The following is an 11,450-nucleotide window of genomic DNA, read 5'->3' on the forward strand; positions in this document are numbered from 1 at the left end:
TCTTTTTTGTAGTTTAAAACATTGTCCAACATAAATTCAAAATAATTTGATACACTGATCACTCATGCTCTTTTACTAAAAACAACTTCAGAATCTATGGATTCGAAGGAAATATGGGTTATATTTTTTAAACAAGCTCGTGTAGTCAATTCTATGAATAAAAACTTACATGCAAACATAAGGCTCACTCTCAAACCTCTCTGCTTCTGTTTTTCACAGAGTTTCTGAGTGGGAGAATGTACCAAAATCGCCTACTTTATAGCTCACTTTCCAAACAAACAGCTTAGGATTGTATCTATGTGCAGAGAGGGAACAATAGTTAAAATACTAATACATTCAGACATCCTGAGCTACTCTTAATGCTATTTTATTTTATCAAGTCAAAAATGTATTTTCACGAAGGAGCTTCACTCTCCTAAATATTATGCTTCAAGATGTGTTTATCTCATCAAAACTGCAAGACCTATAATTTGTATCCTTTCCTTTTTTTCTTGGTTTGGATAGAAAATAGCATGCCAGAGAAAGCTCTCAATCCTAAAAACTTGAAAGCTTTTATTTTTCATGAGATAAATATCCCAGTGTTAATGGTGTCAACTGTACAGACAGTCCTGTTGGATGGACACAAACCCAGAGTTTTTGACCAGAGATTCCATGATGAGAATCTAGTCCATTTTGTGATGAGCTTATGAATTTATTAACTAGAGATTAACTCTTTCCAAGGACTGGTATGTTGACACTGACACTGTAGGCTAGATTAGAGATTCATTTTATTTTATTTTATTAAAGATGTATTTATTTATTTGAAAGTCAGAGTTACAAGGGAGAGAAGGAGAAGCAGAGAGAGAGGTCTTCGATCCGCTGGTTCACTCCCCAGTTGGCCACAACAGTCAGAGCTGTGCTGATCTGCAGGCAGGAGCCAGGAGCTTCTTCCAGGTCTCCCATGCAGGTGTAGGGGCCTGCCACAGCACCAGCCCATAGCGGTTCATTTTAACCAGAACTGATTGAGAACAAGAATAGGGAATAAGAATCAGGAAACAGAAGTAAGAAATAAAGTTGATTTTTTACAGTGGGAAGGATCTACTCTCGGGTGCAATTGTAAGGAAGTAAGTAGTAGCAGTAACGACCAACACATAGCCCAATGAAAACGTCCCAGGGTCTTCTCAAGCATGCCTGTGATAAGGACCATCTCTTTTTGGAGGCTCATCACCTCATTTTTGTTATTCTTCATCAATTTCCCTACATTTCACTTTCCCCACAAATGTGCCAATGTTTTGGTTTCTTTTTCTGTATTATTGGAGATATTCTTTCAGGATATAAGTGGTTTTTTTTTTTTTGTTTTTTTTTTTTTTTTTTTTAATTTTAAACAGGAGCCAGGAGTGTCTTCCAGGTCTCTCATGTGGGTGCAGGGGCCCAGGGACTTGGGCCATCCTCCGTTGCTTTCCCAGGCCACAGCAGAGAGCTGGACTGGAAGAGGAGCAGCCAGGACTTGAACCAGCGCCCATATGGGATGCTGGTGCTGCAGGCGGAGGATTAACCTACTGTGCCACAGTGCTGGGCCCCCAGGATATAAGTTCTTAAACGTACAGCTCAGGTTTTATTCTTTGCAAGCTCCAACAGTTGTATGATATGATCATGTCGGATCAAAGTAGATCCCTCATGTTTTCACACCAGTGGTTCCTTCCTGTGTTATCATTTGTTTGTGGCTACCCAACAATGCTCTGACTCAGGCTTTGACATTTATTCCTGAGGGTCAGTAGATGACACAAAAAACATATTAAATGCTAGGTTGTAAATTGACTCTTTGTTAATATATCTGGTTGAAATTTTCATGGAAATGTGGCAGTTAAAAACAGCTGTTTAGCATCACATTTGCGAATGACGCATGGTTTTCAATAATCTATTCTTCCATTTTTTGCCTCTACCACTGATTATCAAGATCTGGCTATAAATAACTCTCCAGATGCCGAGGCCAAAACTGCCAGTCCATCCCAGCAGTGTCATTTATGAGTTCCTGGAGGAGTGTCTTCCCGTATTTTTTCTGGTAAGGAAATGTGTCCAGCTTGCCTTCTGCTGGGCACTTCAATATCAACTCTGTTTCATCATGTCATTCTTTTTTTTTTTTTAAACTTTTATTTAATGAATATAAATTTCCAAAGTACAGCTTATGGATTACAATGGCTTCCCCCCCATACCGTCCCTCCCACCCGCAACCCTCCCCTTTCCCACTCCCTCTCCCCTTCCATTCACATCAAGATTCATTTTTGATTCTCTTAATATACAGAAGATCAGCTTAGTATACATTAAGTAAAGATTTCAACAGTTTGCTCCCACACAGAAACATAAAGTGAAAAATAATAGATGATTTTTTAAATGATGATGAAATCAGATCAGACCTATTGTCATGTTTAATCCCAGTGAGAGTCAAGCTGGGAATTGATAATTTCTTTCTTTCTTTTTTTTTTTTTTTTACAGAAGATCAGTTTAGTATACATTAAGTAAAGATTTCAACAGTTTGCACCCCCATAGAAACACAAAGTGAAATAGACTGAGTACTCGTTATAGCATTAAATCTAAATGCACAGCACACTAAGGACAAAGATCCTACATGAGGAGTAAGTGCACAGTGACTCCTGTTGTTGACTTAACAAATTGACACTCTTGTTTATGGCATCAGTAATCACCCTAGGCTCTTGTCATTCTAACAAGATATATAAATTCATAGATGCTAGTGAAACTATGTAAGAAAGCTATATAAGATAGTTATTATCATTAGGAAATTTCTTTAATATGATTCATATTTCAAGGCATTATTTCCAAAAATTGTAGTATTGCAACTCAAAGAAGACAAAAGAAGAAAAGGAAGGAAAGCAATCCTTATATACTTTGAGTTTCTCCCATCAAAATCCCTTGTGTCCCAATGCCTTAACCCCAATATTGAAGAACCCAAAGGCAACACTAACCTTGTTCCTACTGTGCTGCTTTATCTTGCTTCCTGGTAAACAAGAGAGCTCCCTGGGCTTCAACTTCCTTTGCCCAAGACTAAAAATAGACAATGGGCCAGCTAAGAGATCACTGTAGATCTTGAGTGAATGTGGTAACTTTGCAACAGTCATCAAGATATTTACTCGCATCATGTAAACCCTTATCTCTAATGAATAAAAAATATTTGGCTGAGTTAAATGATTCCTCCAGGTGTGTTTCTCTGTAATTGACTAGTCTTGTTGCTAGTTTCCATTTTTAACTTTATATTTCATAATTTAAAGATCACATACTTTTAGTTTACATTATAGTCAAGGTTTAATGACTTTGAAATAAAGAGTTCAATAAATATAAATTCAGAAGACAGTAGTTCAACGGGGAAGCAGTCAATAGCCATCAACAATATTCAAATATTCATAATAGAGGGATTCCTGAAGGAGAAGAAAAGGAAAAAGGCACCACTGCCTAGTTTCTATGAGGCTGGGGTATAGGTTGCACTGTTGGAGACTTTGCTGATCTAAACAGATTTTCTGTAAAAAGCTCTACGATCAAAATAAGCAATAATAATTGGGAAGAAGCAGTTTCTCCAGACACCAGTTAACAAAGTGTTAGCCTTATCAGTTCATTTCTCCTGGAGCTGGCCCGACGGTCCTGCACACTGTGCAGTCCTATAGATGCCCAGGAGGCCTTTGTTCTTGGCTTTGTGGCTTATTATTGCTGTCTTAAAAATATTGATTTTTTTTTCTGTGAACTCATTTGTTCTGAGTCAAGAGGGACAAAGGAGCATGCCCAGGAGCAGAGAGAATACGTGATATACACAGTTGTGATTTCTTGCTGCCCTGTCCACGTACAGCATTTCCACATGGCACATGAACAGTGTACCCAAGATGAATGGTGTTCACTGACTTAAAACAAATGGATGTAAGTATGTTAGTTCTATGAGTAAGGAGGGAAGATAATCTGACAACCCCAAGAGGCCACACTTTCCTTTGGAACGAGAACTTGCTTTGGATGCAAATAGAAGGCCAAGGAGTTCTAAGAAATAAGCAAGGAACTATCACTTCTCGGCCTTTTGGCTAAGATCAAGTGTAGAAATAAGCAAGGAACTATATCATATCTTTTCTTATTAATGTCACTTCCCTGTATAGCCAATCACGTTTGTTAGAAATCATAACATAAAGGAAAGAGAAAGATCAAGTAATCCATAGTTAACTTGCCTTCCTTACCTATAAGTAAGTCAAAGATAGGGGATATTGGTAAAATGTATGTGTATTAGTGTTCTGCACCATTTTTGTTCTAGTCATACATATACATGGGTAAGCATAAAATATGAATTGCATGATTTTGAAGAGTCCACATGAGTAAGAGTTTTTCATCTTCACGATATAAAAATGAAATTTTCATGCTAGCAATTTGAAATTTTATTTTTAAATTAGAATGACATTATAATTCCATAACAAGTCAAGAGAAAGACTGGTGAAGGAAAAAGCTTTGTATTTTAGACAGCACATTACTTTCTGCTTTTTGAATAAGAAATTCTTCATTTTCCTTTGTTCTGGGCCCTGCAAATTGCAGCAGTCTGGCTGACCTGGTTCCTAGAGAGCTGCTGCTCCTTCATCTTGCTGGTTGTTAAGAGCTGGGTTTGAGAAGAGCGGAAAGTGAGGCAAAGCACTGAGCAATGCTTCAGCCCCTTCTTGAGGCCCTGCAGATTCTTTCATTTTTTAATAAAGGTCTTTTTTTGCCTTAATTGAAATTATATTAATTTAAGAGTAGTTTCGATATGCTTTCCTAAGGTCCCAACATTCTTTCTCCTTTCTGATTCCTAAATATACAATGCTGTTTGTTAAACTTGCCCTCTATGCTACCCTTGCTTAGCACAGAGCAAGTTCTAGAGCCTGTATTCAACCATCTACCTTTAAAACGATTTCCTTTACATTCCATGTTTAATCTCCTAATTTTTTTTTTTTTTTTTTTTTTTTTTTTTTTTTTTTTTTTTGACAGGCAGAGTGGACAGTGAGAGAGAGAGACAGAGAGAGAAAGGTCTTCCTTTGCCGTTGGTTCACCCTCCAATGGCCGCCGCTGCAGCCGGCGCACCGCGCTGATCCTGGCAGGAGCCAGGAGCCAGGTGCTTTTTCCTGGTCTCCCATGGGGTGCAGGGCCCAAGCACCTGGGCCATCCTCCACTGCACTCCCTGGCCATAGCAGAGAGCTGGCCTGGAAGAGGGGCAACCGGGACAGAATCCGGCGCCCCAACCGGGACTAGAACCCGGTGTGCCGGCGCCGCAAGGTGGAGGATTAGCCTATTGAGCCACGGCGCCGGCTTAATCTCCTAATTTGAGGTCAGTACACATATCTGATCCTCTCCTCCCTTTTTTCTCATGACCTGTTTTTTTTCTATTTATTCCTAGGTTCACAGAATTGTAGATAGGCCTTTGCTGATGTCTGTTGGTGACTGAGAGAAAAAGAGGAGTCAGAGAGCTAGGGCTTTTTAAAGTTCTCCTAAGAGGCCGTTAACAATGAGATGTCAGTAGTGGTCTACCTCAGCCTTCAACTCTGAGTTTTCCTCAATACCTTCAAGTACATATTTTGATTTTAGCAAAATTCCAGCCATGCTGAATTTAATTGCTTTGATCCCTTACCTCACACTGTCTGATTCCTTAAATCTTAGCATCAGAAAGTCCTGAGACCTAAATCTTGCCCTGATTTCTTCATATGTAAAGGAGCTTTAATATTTCAGGACAATCTTCATATGTTCTTGCCTCACCCCGTCACTACCTTGCTCTTAACTTTCCAGGAAACGATAAAGCTACTTGTAGCTCTTCAAATGTGCCTTGGGTTTCAGCCCCCCTTGTCTTTTGTCACATTAGTCATTCTGTCTAGAATCTCCTTCCCTATCCTCTTCACTTCAGGGCCTTGCTGCCTTAGGGTCACTGTATCTCAGCATATTGCATGGAAACCACCTGTTTATAGCATTGCTTTCAGACCACCCTGTGGCATCCTTGAGTGATGAAAGGCATCTTTTTATTTGTTCCAAGTTACACAGTCCTAGACACACAACAGGCATTTAGCACATTTTTTGTCTGAATTTAAATGAACTGAATTAGATATACTCTAGCATACTATGCGATTTTTTTTACATAATTTATATGGTTCTGAGCCAGAGAATGAATATATATATATATATACACGTGTGTATGAATATATATTTAAAAATTATATGCTTCCATATTATTCCCCTAGGATTTTTAAAGTCATAAAATCTTAAAAAGAATTTCAGAATATTCCACTCAATTCAGGAATATCCTTGACAACATTTTGGACATGTTGGTCCAATTTATTTAATTTCATTTTATTCCTTTAACCAGAGTTCAGGAAAGAGGATGATGAGGAAGAGACACTTTACACATCCTTATACTCAAAGCCAAGTTCTCATGTAAATTTTCTTATTCTGAATCTGTTGCAATCAAGGATAAGCTACTCAAGTCAAAGGTAGGTCAAACATCATCAGAAACTTGCTATACATAGATACGGGCAATCATTTCCCAAGAATATCCCTACAATATTCTGCAAAATTCAAGAGTTCTGTTACTAGTTCAGCTAAAGATAAGGGATCTAGAGAGCAGTTTGGGGATGTCTTCATAGGTTTTAGCTAGAATTTTGATTTCTTGGTACATTTTCAGTTCATTTCGTTCTTAGGAAAGCTAACTATACAGATCATCACTTTCACCGATGTCCTGTGCCAGTTACAAGATTGACGTCTGTTCTTTTAGACTAGAACAAGTACACTGGATTCCAAGAAACAATGCCCAGGATTTTCAAGTTTTCCAGTATTGGTATCTTTTTGCATATCAGTCACATCTACTTTTTCATGAACACATGAATATATGTAGAACTTTAGCCCTTTGGTAGTGATGAAATCTGAACTTTATGCTCAACTTAGAGCGATCACTTGTCGTGAATTCTCAGGACCTCTGACCTGATGAGCAAAGAGTGAGCTGGGAACCTAGCACATGATTTTTTTTCTCCATGCTCTGCTACTAGCTTCCTAGGAGACTCAGTCTCTCCTGACTCCTTTTACTGCTGAAAAGAGATATAGCCTACTTCACTTTGGCAGCTGTTTTGAAAGTCAAATACAATAAATACAAGCAGAGTCAAAAGTTCCATAGAGGTAAAAAAGTATTGTTTTCTTTTTCTTTTCTTTTTTTTTTTTTTTGTCATTTTCTTTTTAGGATTTATTTGAAAGGCAGAGTGGGAGAGAGAAGGAGAATCACAGAGAGATCTTCCATCTGCTGGGTCACTCCCAAAATGGCCACAGGAGCTGGGGCTGGACCAGGCAGGAGCAAGGAGCCAGAAGCTCCATCCAGGTCCCCCATGTAGATGACAGAGACTCAAGTACTTGAACCATCATCTGCTACTTTACCGGACACATCAGCAGAGAGCTGGATTAGAAGCAGAGTAACAGGGACTCTAACTAGAATGCCAATATGAGATTCAAATATGCTGACCAATGGCTTAACCCATTGTGCCACATCTTTCGCCCATGTGTTCGCTCTTCTATTTATATTGAAAGTTAATTTGCTGTCTACCTTTTTATTATAAACTGCTTGACCCAGATGGGGTGAAAGAGAGAAGGAAGGGCAGTGATAGATAAGAGGACGTATCTAGCAAGAAAAAGATGGATTAAACAGTGTTGACTTAATTCTCCATTTAGTGATTTAGACCTTTTTTGAATCCAAGAGAAACTTCTGGATACAGAAGGGTTTCTCCTGAAAAAAAGTTGAAGTACTAACTCATAACACTGGGACAATGGGATGAGAGACTTCTCACTTAAGCTTTGACATGTGGATTACTTCCTCTACCCTACTTTTGCCCCATCAGAGCCAAATTTGCTCCACATTGGATCATGGAACCTACTTCTGGGCAAGCTCTATTTGGCTGACACCCAAACCTAAGCTCATTGCCACCTTCTGTGGCCTGCGGCATCGTGCCCAGTGTAGCAACTGGAGCAACAAATGACTTCCTGTGCCCAAGGTCATCATGCAAGCAGACGCTCCTCAGGGCTGCTGGAGTGGGGTTGTGCTCCTCTCCTAACATAACTTTGCTCCACCAGTGAGCCAGGACTTGATTGTTGTCTTAATTTTATTTTTAATGCTCCTTCTAGGCTCCAGACTCACTGGAGACATCCTGACACTTAATGCTCTGCCCAGCACAATGTGATGCCCTTTACCTAGTACAAGGGGGAGTCTCATAAAGGTGCTGCCTTCCCCCCAGAACAAACAACGGAAGTGCATCAGGGGAGCTCAGCTGCAGACAGAATGCACATCTCGGAGCAGGAGCCACCCTGGGATTCCTCAGATGAAAGGCGATTTCAATGAACATTGTGTTTCAAAGCCTGCTTCCTCTTGCGCTGTAAGAGCTGCAGAGGGAACATCCCACTTGCGTCTGCTGACACAAAAGAATGCTGTGGCTGGGAGATCTTATCAAGCCTTCCTGTGCCACAGCAACAGAGCTCCAGTTGTGTCTTATAAGAATTGCTCATTGTTTCATGAGGACGACTGGCTCCTTTGGGTGGGATCTGATGGCATCTCATGGACTTGGAGGTAGGTGGTGCTGGGAGGTCAGCCAGCCACATGACCCAGCTTGCTGGCTGCGCGGAAGTCAGGGAGAAGAGCGAACTTCACCCAGTTTACTGAGTGTTGAATAGCTAAACTTTTAAAGTTCAACTACTAAAATATGCATATGCTGTTTACTGACTAGTATCTTTAATTGTACAAGACCAAAAAACAGGAGTGACATTCAGGGTTTCTCTATTGGTAAGAACTGTTTTTTCCTTCTCTTTTCACCTATAGCTGTTTGATTCAGATGAAATTAAGAACCAAGAAACGTCTTGAAAACAGAAATTTAATAACTTAACACCATCCCTAGAAAATTTAGATGCCAATACTCGTGTATAAACACAGTGGTGTTTATGACATAAACCTTAAAATTATATACTTGTTTCACGAGGATGACATTTTAAATGATGAAATTTATATTTGATGTAAGTCAGTAATAGTAGATTAATCAAGTTCAGTGAATTCTAGATGGTATCACCTTTGCTTAGGAAGTTCATGGTCTTTTCCAATAAGGGGAAATTGATGGTTACCTATTCGGTTACAAGAATAGAATTTGGATTTTCTTCTCTTTCCTCTTTTTCTTCCTAAAGGCTAGTGCAGCAAGTAGTACCTACAAGAAATATACCACTGGCTATGAGTATGTCAAGGAAAAAGGGTAACAATGAGTTTCCTAAAGGAACAATTTCAATCCCTCATGCCCATGTCCACGTAATACTTTCTGAAATGTCCTTTGGCCTGAATGTATTCATATTTATTTATTACTTCAGCAAAAGATAATGATACCTCTAACCTTGAACAGGATTCTTAACATCAAGATATGATCATCTCTGCTCTGAATATGATTATTGAAATGATCACAAATTATAATTATATCTCAATTTGTCCTCCCTTAGTGAACTGTGAGCATCTTGAGAAAAGAAGCCAGATCATAGTCATCTCCCTGTCCCCAGGGTCCAGCACAATTTCTTGCAAGTATTACTGTACCATAAAGATTTATTAAATGGATGCATGGTGAATGGATGGATGTGTGGTGAATGGATGGATGGATGGATGAATGGATGAGTGGATATTTGGATGGCTATGCCATGGTACCCAGCACAGTTAAAAATGCTCATTTGTTCAGGCTGTCTTCATGGTTATGGCTGTGCCTACTAATCCCCTGGGCTTTCATTATCCTACTCTTAAATTCATTTCAAAAAATTTTCAAGATCACGTAGTCTAGTTCTTTCTATTTACGGTTAAGTAAAGAGACTCATAAAGAAATTGGATTTATCTGTGGTCACAGAGCTAATAAATAAATGACAGCTCTGAATTAAAATCCAGATTTCTAGATTCTCAGTCCCAGGCCCACCCCCCTATGTTGCTTCCTGTGACTCATGCTCGGAGGCCTTGAGGCACCCTGTGCAGCAATCTGTCACTCTGGCTCTGCTGGGCAATATGAGAGCAAACTGGGCCACCGCAAAACTAGCGAAAGAGACTCTGGGGCTGCTTAATTCACACGTTGATGGTGTTTATGAAAAGTAAGAACAAAAATGATTCCTCTTAATTCAGGGTAACGTCATCCCATGTTTCTCTCCGAAGACGCCACACTCAAAATTCAGTGGCTGATGCCCTACCCCTTTCTCACGTTTCCCAAAAACCTTTGGAGATGGCTGCTGTCCAGCATGGCTCCAGCAGCAAAGATTTCTGCTTTATAAGAATCGAGTCTTTGGAAGCCCTTTCCTACGAAGCTTCTTTCTACGTAGCAGTGAGGCTGATGTAATGCCACTATCTCTAGATCTGCCCCCTACGAGGAAATGCTCCCAACCTATCACTTCTGATTGCCTGGCTTTTTGTTTCTCTGAAATAAGCCCAGTTACAATGCTTGTGACTGGTCTATAACTTCAGCAGAAGGTTGTTCACTAAGAATTTAACCTCTTAGAATAGAGTATCTTAAAACTGAACACAGAACAGCATAGACTTTCAAAATAATTCCACCAAATGAAAGAAACCAGGCCAAAAAAAGTACATACTGTATAATTCCACTTATATAAAGCTCTAGAAAATAAAGAGAAAGCACATCCGTGATTATCTAGAGAGGTGGGGAAGGAGAGGCCCGGAAGGAGGATTAGGGAAGGGAACAGAGAGTGCTGGTGAGCCTCGCAGTTAAGATGCCCACCTGATTCCGGGCTCCAGATCCTGACTCCAGCTTGCTGCTACTTCAGACCCCAGGAGGCAGCAGTTATGGGCTAAGTAATTGGTAACTGCCACATGTAGAGGCTTGGATTGAGTTCCTGGTTCTGGACTCCAACCTCAGCTCAGCTCCAGCCATTGTGAACATTTCGGGTGTGAACAAAGCATGTGCGTTCTCTCTCTCTCTCTCTCTCCCTCTCTCTCTCTCTCTCTCCCTCTCTCTCTCTCTCTCTCTCAATCTGTCTCCCCCATCCCTATCCCTATCCCTATCCCTATTCCCTATCCCTATCCTCCTTCTCCTTCACTCTCCCTTTCTCCCTCTCCCTCCTTCTCCTTCCCTCTCCTCCTCCTTCCTCTCCTTCTTTCTCTCTGCTTCCCTGCTTTTCAAAGAGGGAATAAATAAACTTTTGAGTGAAATGAATATGTTCACTCATTTGATTATAGTGTTGTTTTCATAGGTATATGCATATGTCAAAACATCAAATTCATACAATTTAAATGCATGTAGTCTATTGTGTGTTAAATATACCTTTATAAATCTATTTTTATAAAGATTATAAACCTTTTAAATGTACACAAAAAATGCTGTATTAATCAGGGTTCAATAAGAGAAGCAAAAATGCTAAGATATGTGTGTGTGTGTGTGTGTGTCATATAAGTAGAGGAATTTTACCTTACATAATTG

The 11,450-nt window shown here is 39.8% G+C and overlaps 1 pseudogene; it reads left to right on the forward strand.

Moving 5' to 3' along the window:
* Positions 1–4,035: 4,035 nt before the first annotated feature.
* On the forward strand, positions 4,036–4,210 carry LOC127493295 (U2 spliceosomal RNA; annotated as a pseudogene).
* The last annotated feature ends 7,240 nt before the right edge of the window (positions 4,211–11,450 follow it).

Source organism: Oryctolagus cuniculus, chromosome 5 (genome assembly GCF_964237555.1).
Source record: "Oryctolagus cuniculus chromosome 5, mOryCun1.1, whole genome shotgun sequence".
NCBI classification, from domain to species: Eukaryota; Metazoa; Chordata; class Mammalia; order Lagomorpha; family Leporidae; genus Oryctolagus; species Oryctolagus cuniculus.